At 57.5% G+C, this 20,766-nt stretch overlaps 1 pseudogene; it reads right to left on the minus strand.

The window, feature by feature from the left end:
* Window positions 1-2,718: 2,718 nt before the first annotated feature.
* LOC144274938 (von Willebrand factor A domain-containing protein 5A-like) overlaps window positions 2,719-20,766 on the minus strand; it is a 171,722-nt pseudogene continuing 153,674 nt past the window's right edge.

Consider the following 20,766-nt stretch of genomic DNA (forward strand, 5'->3'; position numbering starts at 1 on the left):
TGAAGTGACTTACCCAAGGTCACGCTATAATTAGGTGATAGAGCTGAGAATTGAACTCAGCACCCATGTTCCCCAATCCAGTGCATCACTGGGATACTCTCTGCAGGCCAGTCTTAGATAGCGCACCCCATCAATATTTTGGTGACCACACTGTATTAAGTTTATGTATCATTGTGGGCCAGGAATTGTACATAACTCCATGGGGGAGGGCTATGCCAGCTCCTCCAGGAACCAAAAATACCAGGGGAGGGGTGAGTAAAGCAAAGCAACTCACCATCTATGTCTATACTGCACCCTATGCCCAGCTAACCAAGACCCAGGTCCAGCACTGTAAACCCAGGCTTCCAATGAAGCGTGGACACTCAAGCACGGGCTTGGAAACACCGAGTCCACAAGCCTGGGTTTACAATGCAGTGTAGACACCCCACCGCAGACTGATCCGCTCAACAGAAGTTCCACGCCCTCAGGGGGGTTCGCACACATTGGGTCAAGCTGGCTTTTCCAGAAACGAGGAAACAAAGAAAGGACTTTTGCTCTGAAGGGATGAGCTTGAACTGACTCGGACCCATCTATGGACAGGACCTTCTGGGCTGGCGGAAGCATTGGAAAGACTCTGACCTGCTGGGGCCCCATAAGACTGACAGGTGACTCCTGCTATGCTCAGTGTGTTTACATCGGTTTCTTGTCTTTATTATGGTTTCTCTGTGATGCTTTTACCACAGTAGAAGCCAGAAGTCCTGAGTCCCAGTCCCCCCTACTCAACCCACTAGGCCACATTTGCCTCCAGGAACCAAAACAGAACCCGGGAGCGCCATGGGCCAGTCCCCTGCTCTAGTCGCTAGCATGCCAAGCCCAGCCAGAGCCAAGGAGAGGACCTCGGACCCAGGACCAGACAGGAACAGATGGGGCATTACAGGCTGGAGGGTTCATACATTAATGGGTGTGCTACAGTACGTGAGGCTGTTTATGGTCACATATGTGTGAGTACAGATGGTCGTATGCTTTTATTTTGTTATTCTGTGTGTGGATTTTCTATCTATCTAAAGGCTCAGGTATACAGACCGGCTCTGCTTCAAAGTCCACTGGAGTCCGCTACAATCTGGGATATCCAAAGGCGCCGAAGGGAGCTAGGCAATCAGCTGCTACCAACGGAGTTTATCTAAAGACCACTGGAAAGACTTACTCCGGCTGGAGTTTCAGAGAGAGCTGGGGAACAGCTCCCATTGAAAAGAGCCTTTCCTCTGACTTCATTGGGTTTGGAACAGGATAGTAGGTTGGGATTTTCAAAGAGGACAAATCCCCTGGAACAGGGTGCCTCAACCACTTCTTCCAAAATCCTAGCCACAGGGTTTAATTTGCAAAAGCCTCGTAATATGGGCTGAAATACTGTGCCCGTTGCAGTCGAAGACAAAACCGCCTTTGATTTCAATGGACCAGGGTGTCACCGCTGGTATTGAAGTTCCACTATTCACAGTGGGAAGTGAGAATTAAGATCTCTGAATTCCGTCTGGCCTTTGGGGAAATCTCCGTCCCAGGGCAGCATTCCTTCAGGCCTTAAGGCAATTAATCCATTACCTGGTATCTTAATCCTTCCCTGGAGTCGCTGCGCAATGTGGCTGTAAATTGAATTTATTGAGTTGCCTTCTCAGACACGGAAAGGCTGATATAGGGACACCACCCAGCACAGAGTCATATGCTGAAAGCTGTTCAAAGGAGGTCAGTACTGGCTAACACGAAGTGGGAAAACTGTTTGCTTCTTCCGTATGTTTCTGCAGTTTCTTGATAAAAACAGCACTTTCTTTCCAGGGAATTAACCAGCTGAGTTCTTTCATTGTTTGCTTGAGTCCCAGGATGTCCTGAGAAGGGCCCGGTGCTGCCCAGGATGGACACAGCGTGAGCATTAACCGTCGAGATGGACGGTCAGGTTTTGAAGCATTTCTTCCTGTGGTAGAGAATTCAGCAGCTGGTGAACGGGGAGGGATTCACAACACGCAGCACGGGGCAAGCTTCCTCCATCTGCTGCCTGATTCCACCTTTCAGCCTTCACCACGGAATTGCACTTGCCAACACAGCACTGTTCAGCTGGAAAATGTCTGACCAGCTCTAGTCTGGACTAAGGCAGAGAGGAAATGAAGAATTAAGCCAATCACTGTGCTCGTGTGTGCGTTCAGGATTGTCTAGCGAAGAGAAAACTGCCATTACGACAAAAGGAGGTCATGTTTGGACAAGCAAAGATCCTGTTGGTCTGGCTGGCTGTCCAGTAGCTGAACTCCGTGCAGATGGGACTAGGTTGACACTGGATGGCTGATGCAGGGCGAGGTTAGTGCAGCCACCTCTGGGGTGGGGGCCGGGGACTGTTTACAGAGGGACCCCTCAATCATTTGTAAAAAGGGAAGAGATGTGCGACATTGATGCAGGCAATCCCGAGGACTCCCCCACAATGCAGAGAGGAGGCGGCGGCTGTGAGCAGCGTGGGGGTTACTCAAGAGTGGGTCAGAGTGGGGTGGAACTGGGGGGCAGCCATCGCTCCTCTTCAGCCAGTGGGAAGCAGATGCATCCGAATTGGTGGCAGTGGTGGGATCCCAGCTGGGGGTTTGCTCCGGGCTGGGCACAGGCCGGCCAGGTGGGTCTGCACCCAGTGTCCCCGGCTGGCCCTCTGGCTCCCAGTTGGACGCCCAGGGTAGTTTGGGAAGTGGGTGCGGGGATCCTGGAGGGGGCTCAGAGCCCGAAGATGGCAGGGCCAATGCTGCAGCCCAGCAGGGCGTTGGCGGCTTCCAGGCACTCGTTCAGCTGGGCCCCTGAAATGAGAGGGGGGCACTGGAGAGACACCAGCCCGGGGAACGAGGGGAGGGCCTGGGGGCAAAGGGAACAGATCTCACAGCACGTGGGGGACTGGTGTGGGGGTTGGGAAGCTGGGAAGTAAAGGTGCTGGGGGGCGGGGCATGGAAACCCCGGAAGGGTGCTGGGATTGGGATGGGGAGAGGCTGGGGATGGGGGCTCTCGAGGGCTGGGCTGTGGGGCCCTGGGGGGCAGGAATCTCAGGAATGGGGACCCATGGGGCACAGGCTCTCAGGGCCCTGAAGGGGCTGGGCTATAGGACATGGGGGGCAGGCTCATGGCTCTGGGCCGTGAGGATGGAGGTTCCTGGGGCTCAGGCTCAGGGGCCCCATGGGGCAGGGACTTTCAGGGTCGAGACCTTGGACACTGTCCCTGCCCCCCACCCACCAGGCACCCTCTCACCTGCTCAGTCCTGCACCCAGACCACAGCCTTGGCCTCCAGCAGCTCGACTCGTCACGCTACCCCACGGCCCAGTCGTGCAGCCAGACCATGGCCAGCACCGTGGCCCAGATGCTGGGGGTCACGTCCTGTGTGGGGCAGGATAGAGACAGCCTGAGTAAGTGCCCAGCCTGGCCCCCTCCCCTGACCTCCATCCCTCACCCAGCCCTCCCTCTTCCCTAGGGACCCCCTACTCCATCCCCCCACCCCGACTCGGAGGGTTCCTATAGCCCCCGCTCCAGCACCGTGGACCCTCTACCCAGATGCCCAGTGCCATGTCCAGGGAGTAGAGAGATGGCCTGAGACAGGGCCCAACTTGGGCGCCTCCATCTGGAACTGGGCCCCCTCGATCCAATGCTCCGACCCCGTTAGGGGGTTCCCAGCCCCCTGATCTGAGCCTGTCTCACCCACTGGGCTCCAGGTTCAGGGGTCCTTTAGTCCAGTCACCCTCAGACTCCCCCCCCGAATGGGTCGCCACCAATCTCATCTGGGAGCAGAGAACAGGCCCAATCAATGGCACCTGCCCCAGATCTCTCCCCTCTCCTCTGCACCCCCGCTCACCGCACTGGGTATCCTCCCCCTGGCGTCGGTCTCGCTCACCCCCAGCACAGCAGCCAGCCAGGGGTCCAGGTTCCACAAGACGTCGGCATTTTGCAGAGACACCAGCCTCAGCAAGGGAGGCTCCTCCGGTGCCCGCTCTGGGGAGAGACACAGGGAGATGGGGCTGGCACAGGGTTGTGGGTACAGAACAGCAACATGGCCTGTCCAGGCTGGGGGACAGACAACAGCCTTAACGGTCACCCTCTGTGTGGCCTTAACTCTGTCCCTCCATGGGTGTCCTTAACCTGCTCTTCTGCACCCTTAACTCCACCACAGTCATCCTTAACTCTGCCCCTTCTTGCACCCATGGGATGACAATTAACTTTCAATCCGAGATGGGCACCCAACTCCCTGTGAATGTTCCTGCCCAGGCATTAATTCCACAACCCCACGGTGTTTCTCAAATACAGTCTGACCCCGAAACCATCCCCCACTACAACCTGTGATACAGACCTACGTCCACAGAGAGACACAAGAGTCTAAAGGGGTAGCGGGGGATGGGATGTTACAGAGTCTATATGATATTATAGCCATGCATGGGCCAGGGTTATGGGGCAGAGTTAACGTTATCTGGGCTACAGTCACTTTGTATTTCCAGACTCTCCAAATGCAGGTTTTAAGGTAACTTTAAAATTTCTGCTTTTTGTGGGTTTCTTCGTTTATAAACCAGAAGGTGCCAAGAAAGACTTTTGCCCCTGAACTCGCCTGTACAAACCTCCAAGCTCAGACCCAGCTTCACAAGGTGTTTTTTGCCTGGGAATTTCCCTCTGGCTTTATTTCAGAGAAAACTACTCAGAGACATTCCTGTTACAAAAAACTACTGATCCCCGCCCCCCCACACCCCCTTAGCTCACTGACACAAACTCACACCCCAAATTCCACCTTCACAGAGTTTTTTGCCTGGGGGTTTCCTTATTTTTTTATTCATTTTCTTTCGAGATAATTTGCTTCATGACACTAAAAAAAAAACAGCCAAGAATTCCCCCTCCCTCAGCGACACAAAGGTTTCTCACCCAGGAATTTCCTTCGTTTTCTATGTCGTTTTTAAAGACTTGCACAGCTCCGTGACCTTCAGGGCATATGGGTCTCTAACCCGATGAAGCGTCACCCTGGCGTTTGCCCACCCCCGGAGTCCTGACTCCCAGCCCCCTTCACCGTTCTGGGGTGCCGTCTCCGGTGGGGCCCCCTGATTGCAGGACTGTCTGCCCTTGTGTTGGGCCCCCACGGCTGAGCTTTGGGAGGCCACGGAGCCAGGACAGGCGCTTGCGAGGGAGGAGATGGCCGGCGCTGGACTTTGGGAGCTGCAGGCATGCGTGGCAGAGGTACTCACGTGCCGCAGCCAAGTCACGGGACAAGCGCCCGAAGACGCTGCGCTGGTTCGGTTCGTCCAGGCGCACTCTGCTCGCCGGCCGCTCGCAGATGGGGTCTATCGAGACCCAGTCTATCAGCTCCATATAGTCCATGATGAAATCGAAATTTAGCGAGTAGATGGAGAGACACAGAGACAGACGGACACGAAAACAGACCCAGAGAAGCAAAGGGAGGGAAGAGAATTCCGTCCCCCCGCCAGACACTTAGAGCCAACGCACCGCTGGGACCCCTCCTCCATACCCCCCAGCCCCTTTCCCCGAGCTGGGACTCCCCCACACCCAGCCCCATCCTCCTCTCCCCGCAGCTCCATCACAGCCAGGATCTCCCAGCTCTTGCCCCTTCCCCCCTGGCTGTGACCCCCAGATCCAGTCCACACAGCCCCATTCTTCTCCCCTCAGCCAGGACCCCTCCTCCAGCCCCAAAGGATACAGGGGTGGGTGCTGCACTCCATGGATGAGGGCAGGATGCTGGGGGGCGAGAGGCCCCTACTAGCCAGGTCTGCTCATGACAGCAATGTGCCCGCCCCTCCTGTCCCTGCATCTGCCCGGGTCGGTCTGTCTGTCTGACTGGGTCTGTTTCTCTCTCTGCGTCTCTCTGTCCTGTCCCCGTCTGGGTCTGTCGGCTGATTCTCGGTCTCTGTCCCTGTCTGACTCTGGGTATCCGCATGCCTGTCTACTTCTGTCCGTCTGTCTGGCACAGACCCGTCTCTTCCGGCTGGGGGGGGGGCGGTGCTACTCCCCATCTCACCATGCTAGTGCCCCTGCTCTCCCCATGCCCCGGAGGTATGGGGATTGGGGTCGCCGTCACCCTGGAGGAGGGAGGGGGCAGCACAGCCCCTGGGAGTCAGGGAGAGGGGCAAAGGGACATTACCCCATAAACATGATGCCCCCCCACATGCCCCTTCTGGGTCCCCCCCCCTTACACTAGGATCCCCCTGTGCTGGGATCCCTCCCTGGCGCCAGGTTCCCCCCACCTCCTCGTACCGCCCCCAGTGCCAGGTTCCCCCTCCCACCTGAGTTCCCCCCACATGCTGGGTCCCCCCCTGGCGCCAGGAGCCCCAGCCCCTTTGGGGGTTACCTGCCAGCGGGACATCCCACCTCACCAGCTGCCCCCGCTCCATGTCCACCCCCACGTAGGCCGTGAGGGAGCAGACGACCCCCGAGCTCAGGCTGGCCTTCAGTGCCCGGCGCCCGTCCCCCTCCCACCCTGCGCCCATGGCCCCCTCCAGCTCCAGTAGCAGCGACTTGGCGGCCAGCCGGTGAACGGGCAGCCTGTGCCAGGGAGAGAGATTCATGGGGTCAGCCTGGACACCTGGGTTCCAGCCGCTACGGAGAGGGGAGCAGGGTCTAGCGGGATGGGGGTGGGTGGGTGCCAGGACTCCTGGGTTCTACCCTGGCCCCGGGAAGGGAGTGCGGTCTAGTGGTCACAGAAGAAGGGCTGCTCCCATCCTGTCTCTGTTCTGCTGGGGTGAGGATGTGGGGGGGCAGGACACAGCTGCCTGGGGTGGGGGATGGGAGCCAGGGGAGCATTGCTGTCACCTGTCTCCATCCTGTGGCTGCAGGGAGAACTGCGGCGTCTCCTTCTAGGTCTGGTCCTGGATGTGGTACTGCAGGGTGATGCCCCCCATGGGAATGTCTGGGGGCTGCGGGGAAAGAAAGGTGGTCAGAGGTGGAATGCAAGGGGGGAGAAGATGCCCTGGGACCCCTCAGACCCAGCTTACAGAACAAAGGGGGCAAACACACCCAATGAACACCAGTTGGGAGGCTGGCTTAGTAAGCCCAATGGCCGTCATTAGGGTCCAGAGATAACAATCCCCATTGAGCTCAATGGGGCTGGGGTAGCACAGAGACTTCCAGCCCAGTGGCTATCATTAGAGGTCAGAGTTATCGATCCCCACTGAGGTCTCGTTTACACTACATACTTTGGTAGAATTACATCGCTCAGGGGCATGAAAAATCCACACCCATGAGTGGCGTAGTTACACTGACCTTAGCCCCCCGTGCAGACAGTGCTACGTCGGCAGGAGAGCTTCTCCCGTCGGCTTAGAGCGTCTTCACCAGACGTGCTACAGCGGTGCAGCTGCACCGATGAAAACTTATAGTGTAGACCTGCCATGAAATCAATGCAGCCAGGCTGGTACAGAGACCCACAGCCCAATGGCCATTGGTAGGGGTCAGATTTATCAATTCCAACACAGATCAATTGGGCTGGGGTAACACAGAGAACCCTGGCCCAATGCCCATCGTTAGGGGTCAGAGTTAACAATCCCAACTGAAATCAATGAGGCTAGGGTAGCACAGAGACCTGCAGCCCAATGGCTATCGTTAGGGGTCGGAGTGAACTCTCCCCATTCAGAACAATGGGGCTGGGGTAGCACAGGGAGCTCCAGCCAATGGCCATCGTTAGGGGCCAGAGTTATCGCCCAGGAGGGGACTGTGGGGCTCCTGCCTCAGTCACTGACCCCGAGCCCTGGGGGCACCCCAGTTCGGGGGACCTCGCTCTCCCACCTGGGGCTGCCCGCGGAGCTGGGCGTAGACAAGCCACCGCTGCCCAGCAAAGATCACCTCGGGGTCCCAGTGCAGCAGCTCCGCCTGGATCCCAGGGGGCAGATCCCAGCTCAGTGAGATCCCGGTCACCACCAGCTGCAGGGCCCACTTCAGAGACTGTGGCACCTGGCGGGGGACCGGCACACACATGGTGGGCCAGGACTCCTGGGTCCTGTCCCCAGCTCTGGACGGGAGTGGGGTCTAGTAGGCTAGAGTGGGGGAGCTGGGAGCCAGGATTGCTGGGTTCTCACCTTGGGCTGCACACGGTCCTGGCCGGTGATGAACTCGGCGCTGCCCCCGACTGCCCGAGCAATGCCTTTGATCAGAGCCGTGGAGGCCCCATCCCCGATGCCGAAGGAGAAGCACCTGGGGCGGGGGGGGGAGGGGGCAGAGACCAGAGGGGGAGGGGCAGAGCTGGTGGGGCCCATCTAGTGCTGGGTGGGGGCAGGGCAGTTGGAAAGGGGCCAGTAGGGCTGGCTGGACTTGGGGGGCTCCCCATGCTGGCGGGGCTGGGAGGCAGGGTGAGGCAAAGGGTTGGGCAGATGTTGGGTACTATGGTGGTGGGGGTCCACATGATGGCAATGCTAATGGGGGCAGGGCTGGGGGGGGTTAGGCACCCCCAGTTACCTGTGGGTCCTCTGCGATTATGTCCTGGGTGTTCTCTACCTCCCCGTCCGTAAACACGAACAGCTGAGCGGGGGAGAGACGCTGTCAGAGCCGGGGACCCCAACCCCCTCAGAGACACCCCCTCCCTGTTGGGAACGGGAGCAGCCCCCTGGAGAGTCTGCCCCACTGACCTTCCCAGAGACCCCCCAAGCCTCATCCCTCCCCTCCCAGAGATCTCCCCTGAGGGGCTGACAGACGGGGACTGCTGACCTCCCCTATCTCTGTGACCCCCAACCCCGAGGCATGACCCCAAACCATCACCTGTTCACCGGCCCCTGGAGACAAGAACCCACCGACTGCTGTGGCCACTTTTCCAGGAGCTCCCTCCTGACCCCCCACCAGTGACCTCCCTGCCCCTCCCGGCTGCAGGGCACCCCCCAGAGCTGGGCACAGCACAGAGCGCTGCCCCTCCCAGTTCTATACAGAGGTACCTCCCCCCCAGTTGCTACCTGCCAGGCCCTGCTCACACCCCCAGGGGCAGTGGCCCCCCATCTGGCCCAGAGCCCCAGGCCCACTCCGAGCAACCCCTTGGCCCCGCTCGGCTGCCCCCCAGGGCCCCCAGCCCCGCTCCGATCCCCTCTCCCAGGATCTCCCCCTTGAACAGCCTCTGAGGGGAGTGTGGGGGGGAAGGTGGGCAAAGAGGGGTCTGTAATGTCGTATGGCCCAGAGCTACAGCTGGGAGCAAACACCCCATGGGCGGCAGCGGGGCACTGGGAGTGGGGGGATGCTCAGAGTTATTGCAGAGAATCCTTCCCAGGGGGCTGGCTGGGGGGGTCTCGCACCCATCCTCCGGGCAAGCTGACTCCCACGTTTGGGGTGGGGAAGGGATTTTCCCCTGGCTCAGACTGGCAGAGACCTGAGGGGGTTGGTCTCCCTCAGCAGCCTGGGGCACTCACTGGTTTGAACCGGAGCAACTGGGGGGAGTCGCTGTGATCTGAAGCCTGTAACTCAGGGTTTGGGGGTGCCGGTGACTCAGCCTGAGGGGTGGGGCTGTCCCCGGGGGGAGCGAGGAGCTGGGGCCTGATGAGATGATCAGGACAGTCCCTTCTGTCCTCAAAGTCTGTGAGTCTGTCCCCGCAGGCCCGCATCCCTCTCTGAGACCCCCCCCGTCATTCCTCGGCCCCACAATCACCCTCCAGGCCCGCCCCAGGATGCCCCTCCGGCTGGCCCCAGCGCCCCGGTACCTGGCGTGGGTGCCCGTCCCGGCAGGGGCTGCGGTAAATGGCTCGTAGCGGCTCCAAGATCTCGGTGCCCCCCAGGTTAGCCTGGAGCAGCTGGAGGCTCTGCAGGGACTCGGCCTTGGTCTGCTGGGTATTCTCCACGCTCTGCCTGCGGGGGGCGCCGACAGGTCTGGGGCTGGGACAGCCGGAGCCAGGGACACCCTGCCCCCAGCCAGCCCTGCCCCCTCACCCACCGACACCCCCTGCCCCCCACAAACAGACACACCCTGACCCCAACCCACAGACACACCCTGACCCCTAACCAAGAGACACCCTGTGTCAGCTAACCAGCCTTGCCCCCTAACCCAGCCAGCCCCCTCCCTGCCCTTCGGACTCACGGGTAGAAGGACTCGAATTCAGACCCAAAGCCACAGATGTTGAAATAACAGCCCAGGGGCAAACTCTTCAACAGCAGGACCAGGGTCTCCTGGGGACAGACAGACGGATGGAGAGTCAGCCCCACGGGCCCAGCCAGCCTGGGCTGCTCCCCCGGCACGGCCCCACGGGCCCATCTAGCGCAGCCTCCCGCCTGGCCGTCCCTTGGTGCTGTTGATGCGCTGGCGGGACAGGTCTCTGCGTCCATGGGGCAGGCCGTGCTGCCGGAGCGGCCCAGCAGGAGGACGAACTCCCCGGCTGGCTCTGGGCCGGCACCACCTCGGGCACTCTGGGCAGCAGGGTCATCATCACGGCCGGGTCGCCCATCAGGGAGCCTGCGGGGAGATGGGGGCCAGCCCCCAAATAGGGTGGGCATGGGGTCGAGACCCTGTGAGCCACCCCCTCAGAGCCCCATGACTGTCCCCAGAGACCCACCCGCACTGCTCTGTCCCTCCCCCACCCCCTCTCCCCTTAAATCCCCCCCACCCCCGTACCCAGCCCCCCAGGGCCTGCTCTCCCATCCCCAGTTCTCCCCCATGCCTCCCAAACCTGCAGTGCTCCCCAGTGCCCGCCTGCTCCCAGACACCCCGTCCTGCCAAGACCCCCCGCTCCTGTCCCCCCACCCTCACCTGCCTCCAGATTTCCCCAGCACCCACCTACAGCAGCCCTAGGACTCCCCATTCCCCCATCATCCCCCTCATTGCACCATGCCCCCCCCGATCCTATGTCACCGCTCAGCACCTACCTCACCCTCCCCAGATTCCCACCCTATGCATCCCCCTCTGCGCCCCCGCCCAGGGGTAGTAGGGTTCAGGATCCCCTCCCGCACCTGGCTCGGCTCCGGGCAGCCCGGCCTCCAGCACCGCGCTGGGTTTGGGTGGCTCCGTGTAATACACCAGCAGCTCCAACTCCCTGTCCCACGGGGGGGCCAGGGCCAGCGACACCTGGGGGGCGACAGACACACAGTCACGTCCACACGATTCCAGGGGGAGGCAAGGTCCCGCTGGCTCTCGCGCCCGGCTCGGCACCCCCCAATGGAGACAGGGTGAGGGGCAGACCCTGGGAACGCTGGCTGGGCCACCCGGGTTAGGTGGAGAAAAGAGAAGAAAAAACAACCCCAAAGGCCAATGTGGGAACTTGGCTTTTCCTGGTGAAAAATTGCAAACGTTTGACATTTTGGGGAGTCTAAATCTTTCCAATTTGGGGGTGACATTTTCCTGGTCCCCCCACCTCCATTTACTTCCATTGAGAAACAAGGAGAGGGAAAATCCCAGACACTAAAGACTTACAGAGCCCAGCAACTGCCAGGGATTTCATCCCCAAACTGGCAGATTTCTGGGAAATTCCCCAGATCCGTTGCTGTCACTCGATCCCCCACCCCCTCAATCACCCAAAGAGTCTGGCCCATGCTCCCCCTTTCGGGACCCACCCCGCGCCCTACACCACATCTCTCACCCCCGGGACCTTCCCCCCACCCACAGCCCCGTTCCCTGGAACCCACCCCTCAGCCCAGAACCCTCCCCCTGCCCCACCCCCAGCACCCTCCTCCCAGCAGGGATGGCTGGGACCCAGGTGTCCAGGTGAGCCCTTACCTAGGCAGTGGCTAAGTTCCCGGCTGTATAGCTCAGGGGGGTGAGGGGGCAGTTGGAGAGCACGTGGTCGATGCCATGGGGCGACTGCAGCATGGCGCTTCGGCTCAGGGTGTAGGGCAGCTCCCCCTGGAGGACCCGTGGGACCTCCTGGGTGATGTTCTCCCCATCCTACCCTGCAGAGAGAGACACGGGGTGAGGGCCAGGGGGCTGGGAGAGTGGGGGGAAGATGGGGGGTATGAGTTTTTTGGGGGGTATTGGGCTTGAATATCAGGGAATTTCAGGATGGCTGGGGTGGGTCATATACCCTGGGGCGGTGACTGCAGACCTGGGGGAGGGGGCGCACTTACCGCAGGGAACACAGTAGTGGCCTATGGGGAATTATGGGGGCTATATGGGTCTTTCACTGTGGGGTATGTAGAAGGGGCTATGGAGGTTTCAGGGGGTACAGGCTGGGGGGTCACTCACAGTGGGGTGTGTAGCTGGGGTTCTGGGGGCTATGTGGTACAGGGAGCTATGTGGGATCTAGGGCACCTAAAGGTCTGGTCTCAACATGGGGCATGTAAAAGGGGTGCAGCATGGTTGGAAGCACACAGCTGGGGTACAGGAGGGTCTCACCATGGGGCGTGTGCGGGGGGGACGGGGGTCTGTTGGTGTCACAGTGATGGGGGTAGGGGATCTGTGGGTCTCACTGGAGGGCGCGGAGTGGGGACAGGGGGATCGTGGGTCTCACAGTGGGGCATGTAGCAGAGGCGCAGGGGGATCTGTGGGTCTCACTGTGGGGCGTGAAGCGAGGGTGTAGCATGGTCAGCAGCACGTAGCGGGTGGCCCCGTCCCCGTACAGCTCCTGTGCCTGCCGGGAGAGAGAGGGTCACCCCGAGATCCCTGTCCCCCAAGATCCCCTGCCCCCCCCCGACCAGCACATCCCTGTACAGCTCATGCACCTGCTGGGAGAGATGGGGTCACCCCGAGATCCCCTCAGCCCGGTCCCCTCCTCTCTCCCCCCCGGGACCCCCGCCCCCAGCACCTGTCTCTTCTCCTGGAGCTGGGCCTGGATGCAGGCCCCCGCAGCCGGGCCTAGAAGGCGTCGACAGCCGCCTCGGCGTCCACAGGGAATTTGAACACGGCCTCCACGGGCCCCAGCTTCTCATTCCTGCAGAGCAGCTGGCAGCCCACGTCCGCCACAAAGCCTCGGATCAACACTGACACCGAGCTGTGGTGCAGGGGCACTGGGGGGAGGGGGACATCAGCCACAGGCCCCCCACGGGCACCGGGGGGAGGAGCCACGTCAGCCATGGGGCCACCCTCCCCCTCAATGCACCGTCCCCCGCAGCCCTGACTCACCCGGCTCCTTGGAGCTGGTCAGGAGGCCGCAACTCATCATCTCGGCTCCAGGGTCGGGGATCTGTGTGAGGGGAAGGTCGGGGGGTGAGATACAGGGTTCCCATGGAAACTGATGGGCACAGGGTGCCCTGACACCCCCCCCCCCCACACACACACACTCGGCGATGGCTCTGAGACCCCAGCCCCACCCCTCTGCTCAGCCAGGTCCTGTGGCAGGGAGTCCCACAGGCCCAAGCTCCTGAGATCAGAGTCACGGCTCTGCTCCAACTCTGCCAGCCCCCCGCAGGGAGGGGCAGGCAGGGACTGGGGTACAGCTGGCAGTTGGGGGATGGAGAGAGAAACATAGGGGGATGTATGGGGATGGATGGACAGATGGAAGGAAGGAGAGGTGCAGGGGTCAGACGGACAGACGGAATGAAGGGGGATGGGGGACTCGTGCGTTAGAATGAGGGGGCTGGGAGCCAGGACTGCTGGGTTTTATCCCCAGCCCCTGGGAGGGGGGCCCTGGAACAGCGACAGGGGTTGCAGGGGACTCGGCTCGGTCACTGGGGGGTTGTTAACCTGGCTAGGCCCTTCTCCCCACTGTCGCCCTGCAGAGAAGCAGAGGTTTGTGGAGCAGGCTCCAGCTCCTGGCCGTTCTTGGCAGGGACATGGCCCTGCTATTTACTCAGCTTTCACCCCAGGCTGGAGCAGTCGCCATAGACCCCCCCGCCCCAACGGGGGTGAAATGCGGCCCTTGGCCGTGCCCAGGGGCTCCCGGCATTCTTGTTCCATGCCCCCGAGCCGTTTGGCCTGGGTCTTGGATTTGCTGCCTTACGACGGGGTAAGAGGGCGGCAGCCGGTTGATTTCTCCCGCAGCAGAAATCTGGCTCTGAGGCGTGCAGGGAGTCTCCGTGGAGGAGCGGGGAGCTGAGGGTGGGATGGGGGCGAGGAACGCCAGAGCTGCCGTGAGCGAGAGGGGCTCCCAACCCCACTCTCCGAGCCTCGTTTCTGCTCGCCACCACTCCAGCCCCCTGGAGAATTCCCAGCTGGAAGGTGGGACGGGGAGACTGGGATCACCTGGGGGGCGGGGGGGGGGGGGGAACGTAGGCAGATTTCTAGACAAACCTCCTGCCCGGCTTCACACATGGCCCACGATGGAGAATCCACCGGAGCCCCGGGGAGTTGGGCCAGCAGCTAATTCCCCCCCCCTCCCCGCCAGACAGGTGAGCCTCCCTCCTCGCCTGAATTCATCTGCCTGCAACTCCCAGCCACAGGCCAGGCCACGTTCCCCCCGCAGGTATTTACCGCCTCTCTGGGCTGCGCTCCCTAGGCTGGGAAAGGGCTGAGGCCAGGGCAGGGCTCCAGCGGGGCGCGGGGGCGGGTCGGTTGGTCCCGGCACTGAACTCTGATGCCTAATTCCCCGCCCCGAGGAAGGGAGTCGGCGTGAAACTTCGGCCGATTCACAGGCGGCGGCTCCTGCTGCAGCAGCTGCTTCTTGGGGTGCGAGGGAGCCGCAGGGCGGGGTGGGCGGGGGTGGGGAGCTCCGACCCCTCATGGGACCCAGCAGACCCCAGGAGCCTGTGGGGAGCAGGTCAGGGCCGGTGCCCCCCGGTGCAAAAGGGGAGGGCTGAGATTTGTGTCGTCACACCGGCCGGGCGCCACGGGGATGGCCCCTGGGAAACCCACGCAGGGAGAAGCGCGGGAAGGGAGGGTGGATCGGGGCGGGGGGCCGGAGCAGAAACGTTTCGGGGTCACCTCCCTCCAAACACCCCCAAACCCGCCCCGGCACGCAGGGCCCCGCAGCCAGGGCGGGGAGACTCTGCAGGGGCGAAGCCCTGAGTCGGGGGATGGGCCCAGACCAGTGGGTGGGGGGCCCTGGACAGGGAGGGGAAGGGGGGGCCAGGCCCCCCAGGGGAGGGGACTCGACTGGGGCCCGATCCGCACCCCCGGTACCTTCTCGCTCGGTTCTGAGCAGCGAAGCCCTGAGCCAGGCTGGGAGGGAGAGTGTCCCCGCGAGCCCCGCCCCCGCCAGGGAGCGTCTGCAAACGCCTCACCCCCCACCCAACCCAGCCAGGGAGCGTCTGCAAACACCTCACCCCCCACCCAACCCAGCCAGGGAGCGTCTGCAAACGCCTCACCCCCCACCCAACCCAGCCAGGGAGCGTCTGCAAACGCCTCACCCCCACCCAACCCAGCCAGGGAGCGTCTACAAACACCTCACCCCCCCACCCAACCCAGCCAGGGAGCGTCTACAAACGCCTCACCCTCCACCCAACCCAGCCAGGGAGCGTCTGCAAACACCTCACCCCCCACCCAACCCAGCCAGGGAGCGTCTGCAAACGCCTCACCCCCCCCAGCCAGGGAGCATCTGCCAGCTCCCCGTCCCCAGCTTCTATAACCCAGGGACCGTCTGCACAGTTCGCCGCCCGCCCACCCGGGAGCCAGGGACTGTCTGCAAACTCTTCGCTCCACACATCCTGCCATGTCCCCCCATTGAACTGGGGCTGGGGAGGGGGTTCTCCAAACTGACCCTTGCTCCTTCCTGCCCCTTTATGGTGCAAAAAGCGGGGAGGATTGTGGATGCAAATGTTTCAACTCCAAGATACCCCTTTCCCATCAGGGTATTCACCCCACACTCTCCATCCAGGGGCAGTGGTGAAAGAGGGGCGAGAACCCGTCAGTTGACTGTCACACCTGCCTCTCAATAGCGAGAAGGCATCTGAGAGACATGAGGAAGCTCGGCCAGATGTGGGGAAGGGAGGGGGGAGTTTTTCCACCCACCGCGTTTCCTCTGGGGTCTCTGCAGAACCTGTTTTTAATGTCCCGCTGGATGGTGCTGGATCTGTCCCCCCGGCCCTGAGTCCTCTGTGGGTGGGAGCCCAGAGCTGGGGCAGAGAGAGGCCCCCCCTCCACACACAGCCCCACCCCCACGGACCTCTGGCCAGGGGGGACTCATTGTAATGGGGAGGTGGAAGGTCAGTCTCCATGGCCCCTCCAGACCTCTCTCTCGCTGCTGAGGCTGTCAGTGAGGTAGTGCCCAGGGGGATGGGGGCATCTTCTCCCCTACAGCCAGAGCTGGGACCCACCAAATGGACCCCACAAGCAGGCATCAGCTGGGGTCGCTCTTCCACCCCCACGGAAGTGGCTCTGGACCATAGCTGCTGCTGGGGCAGGTTCATAGGAGGCACCTGTGAACGGGGCAGCCTGACCCACCCAGGGGATGGGGATTCCCCCTTCCTTGCAATTTCAAACATCACAGTGTGAGAGGAGGGGGATCCCCACCCCCCACTCCCTGATACCCCCTCACCCTCGCTGTGAGCCTCTCAGCAAGGACTCCGGGGGACTCCGGCCTGGGGAGAATCTGGAGAGAGAAGAGAAGAGAAGAGAAGAGAGCTCCAGGGAGGGGATGGGGGTGCAGAGGGATGGAGGGATGCTGGGCAGGGGTATCTCCAGATAGACAGACAAAGGGATGCGGGCTGAGGGAGGTCATTTACCCAGCACAAGCAGAAGGAGAGTTCGTGCCATCCTGAGCTGGTTGCTCTGGGGTGGGAGCTGGGTTCTCAACTCAGCCACCGGACCCGTCTGGGTGCAGGGAGGGGGACGGGCCCTTCCCCTCTGATGGAGGCAGAGGAAGTCACAGCCTTAGGCGCAGTCACCGCTCAGCTCAGAGGGCCATTGCACTGTAACTGCAGTCCTCTTACTTTAAAGTGTAATGTGTATCCCTCTTTTGTTTTTATATAGGACTCATGTTGAAGGAGTTTTTTGTCCACCCACTCTGTTCCTGTGAGACGCTAGGGCAAATTCTCCAAAGTCAAGTGAGTTACACCAGATGTGAATTTGGTCCATGTCCCTTTGTAACATCAGTACCCAAGCTTGTATCCCAACTTGATAATCACTCCATAGGAAGGATAAATAAGTCTTTAATTTAAATACTCAGATCCTCAAACCATGAGCCTGGGATTTATATTGCATATTAGACAAAAAGCGCACAATAAAAATCATATTGTATGAGGTGATCAGGTCCCTCATTCACATTAATTGCTGTGTTTCTGTGTCTTGCTATCACTGTACGCTGAGTTGAGTATGTTGTGAAATCACTAACTTGAATTATTCTTTTATCTTGTGAACCATCAAATGATATTTCCCGAATTGTTTCAGGTGCTCCGATGGTCCAGTGAAGCACAATCTAGAAATTCCATTTGAAACATCCATGTTTGCCAAGAGAAACCAAAGCTACCAGTAAAATTCTATTCAAGTATCAGGGGAAATGAAGGTGTATTAACTGTATGGAGATCACAGTTAACAAAAATTCTCTCTCTCTGTGTCCCCAGACACAACTATCTATCTAATCTAATTTATCGTACTATCTAGGTATTCCAACAATAAATATATTCAGACTAATCAAGTGCATAGTGTCTCACAAAAGTAGAATTCACAGAATAAACTAAATTGGTTGAGAACGATTTGGGGACATAATCTTCCTTGTACATATCACTTTCATAACCTTTAACATTTTGAAACAGCCTCCACCAGGCCCAAAGTGATATTTATCCACAAAAGCACCACATTTCGGAGGCATTTCATGATTCTAACACCTGTGAGTGCATGGAAACGTTAGAATTTACACTCACGAAACTCAGTGGGCTCAAGATTCAATGGAAACATGGACACTGCTTATGTGAATCAGTGAGTGACCACTTACAATGATCTTTATGTGAATATTAGGTAAATCAGATGGCACAAAATCTTAACCAGTTCCATGTTATTTTATGAAGCGATATTAATTATACATAGCACATCCGTATGTTTTAAGTACATTTGGTAGACTGGATGCTAATCTACTGTAAATTGGCAGTTGAAGGTCTGGCCCAAGACAGCAGGCAAGCCTCAAAGGGTTTGAATGTTGGGTTAAGATAAAATTCTGGACAATGTAGGGTGAAATCCTGGCCGCACTGAAATTAAGTTCTGTCGTTGACGTCAGTGGGGCTAGGATCTTCTTATGATTTTTAATGTCTGTCTCACAATATTTGTTGTTTTTCTTCAAATCTCAACTGCTTGAATCAACAGATCAGCTTTCATATTTTCTTTTACATAATCATTATCCCTCTCTCTTCGGTAGTTCTTTTCATCCATAGATCACAAAGCACTATATAAAGGAGGTGAGAATCATTATCCCCATTTTACAGATGTGGAAACTGAGGCACAGAGAGAAGCCATTTGTTAGGGGGCTTATTCCTTCACCCACTTACTTCCCTGGTCCTTCTCGCATGAACAGAGAGCAACAATACCCGAAGTCCAAAGGTGCAAACAATTCGATGTTTATTGGGGTGAACTTCCAGCAAGCATGATTTCAGTTTCCTTCCTTAGTGTCCCTCTTCCCAGCTCTGATACCACAGAGCCTTACACCTGTCTCCCTCTTCCCATTCCTGCCGTTAGCCAAACATGATTCCAATTTTCCCATCCACAGTTCCCATTTCCCCCTGCCCACACACCCACCCACCCACTCACTTCCTGATTGACTGCAGACTATACAGCCCCCTAACACCATTACTTGCCCAAAGTCATCCACCAAGCCAATGGCAGAGCCAGGAATAGAACTAAGAAAAGGAGGACTTGTGGCACCTTAGAGACTAACCAATTTATTTGAGCATAAGCTTTCGTGAGCTACAGCTCACTTCATTCTCCTAGTTACAGTCCAGTCCTCTTGCCACCAGGGCACACTCATGGTTACAGAGAAAAGCATAAAAACATGAAGTGCACCCTACAGACTCAAAAACCAGACAGCAAATCAAAAGAACCCAACATGTATTATTTAAAGCCAATCTCATGATTTCTAACAACGTCTCCTCTCCTTGCTGAGATGCTCGCAGCGAGGGTGAGGGGGTATCAGGGAGTGGGGGGTGGGGATCCCCCTCCACTCACACTGTGATTTTAAAGGTGAATCAGGACTAAGATTCTGGATTCAGTTTTCACATCATCAAAATTTTGTAAGCTATTCTCACATATTTTCAGTCCAAACCGGCAGAATCCGTGTGAAATCAATCTTTCCAAAATTTTGGAATGCCTGTGTACTAAAAACAAAGAAAAAAAGAAGCCTACAAAAATACCCATCTGGGTTTTTACCCAGTCTGGAACTGGAACCGGAACTTTATTCTGAATCCCCTTCAAAATCCACTGGGGTCTTGATTTGAGGTTCCTGTGGGTTTATCTTACCTCGGTTTGGAAGGGTTAAATTTTTATCAGGAAATGTCAGGAAATGCCAGTTTCGCCACACAGAACGTCAACTGCCCCCCCCCCAAAAAAAAGGTCCAAAAAACCAGTTGTCATTAAATAATTATTCTCTGACCCACCTTGTTGTCTGACACGCCACAGTAATTTCCCACAAGTGTGAAAATAGAAAGAGACAATATTTTTTTTAAAAAATGCTTACAAATAAACCTTGATATTCTCTGTCAAAATTATAAAAAATAAAAATTGAATTCTGCCAAGCCTATCGATATCTCTATCCTCTCCACAGGCCAGGCTTTAATAGAAATAAATAATTGGCACATGTGCAATTTGTTTCATTTTAAATTAAATACAAAGTAAGAGGATAACAATGCATAAGGGCTGGATTTTGAAAGGTATTTAGGTGCCTAATGGGGTTTTAAAAAGTATCTAGGCCCTTAAAACTCATAGAAAATCCCATTAGGCACCTAAATACATTTAACAATCTGGCTGTAAATGTTCAAGGATGTGAGACACTAAGGACCAGATTGTTAAAGGTATTTAGGTGCCTAACTCACACTGATTTCCATTGGAGTTGGGCAGCTAATTATCTTTAGACTTCTGGCCCTCAGGGATTGTTGTTGTTTTTTCAGTACCCTATCAACTTTGGTATATCTTCCATGTGCAGACTCATTTTTCTTTCACCACATTTTCTGTGACAGCCAATGACCTCCAGCACATTTTGAAAAACATCGCTTCCCTGAATACATGTCTCAGGGCTTCTTTTACCTCTGGGTTCCTCAGTGTGTAGATGAAAGGGTTCAACAGGGGTGTGACAAGAGTATTCAAGACGGTGACTATTTTGGTCAATTCCAATGAGTTCTGCATGGAAGGGCTGACATGTAGGAAAATGGTCGAACCGTACCAGATAATCACAACTGTGAGATGGGTAGAGCAAGTTAAAAAGGCCCTTCTCCATTCCTTATGTGATGGGATTGTCAGTACAGTGGAGATGATGTAAATGTAGGAGAGCAGGGTTATGACACAGGAGCCCAGGATGACAATGAAGGAGATGATAAAGGCCACCAGATCAATAAGGTAGGTATCTGTGCAGGAAAGAACTATCCACGGTGCTAGGTCCCCAGAGAAGTGATTGATGACACTAGGGTACAGAAGGACAACCAGGTGATCAGAAATGCTGGGACACAAATAGCCAGGAAAGCACACAACCAAGAGCCAACAGCCAGCTGAGCAGTCAAGGTGCTGTTCAGGATGGAGCTGTAGAGCAAAGGATATCATATAGCCACATGGCAGTCGTAGACCATGACAGCCAAGAGAAAAATCTCTGTGCATCCTAGGGAGAAAACAAAATACATCCGTAGGACACAGCTGACGAAGAAGATGGATTTGCTTTGCGACACAAGGTTGGCAAGCGTCTTTGGGATACAAGCTGTGGTCTGCCATACCTGCGGGAAGGAGAAATTGCAGAGAAGGAAGTACATTGGGGTGCGAAGGTGATGGCTGGTTGCAACTAGGACTATGATCGCCACATTTCCTGTGACAAGGAAGAGCACAAAGAGCGAGATCTG

This window comes from Eretmochelys imbricata, chromosome 14 (genome assembly GCF_965152235.1).
Source record: "Eretmochelys imbricata isolate rEreImb1 chromosome 14, rEreImb1.hap1, whole genome shotgun sequence".
In the NCBI taxonomy this organism is placed as follows: domain Eukaryota; kingdom Metazoa; phylum Chordata; order Testudines; family Cheloniidae; genus Eretmochelys; species Eretmochelys imbricata.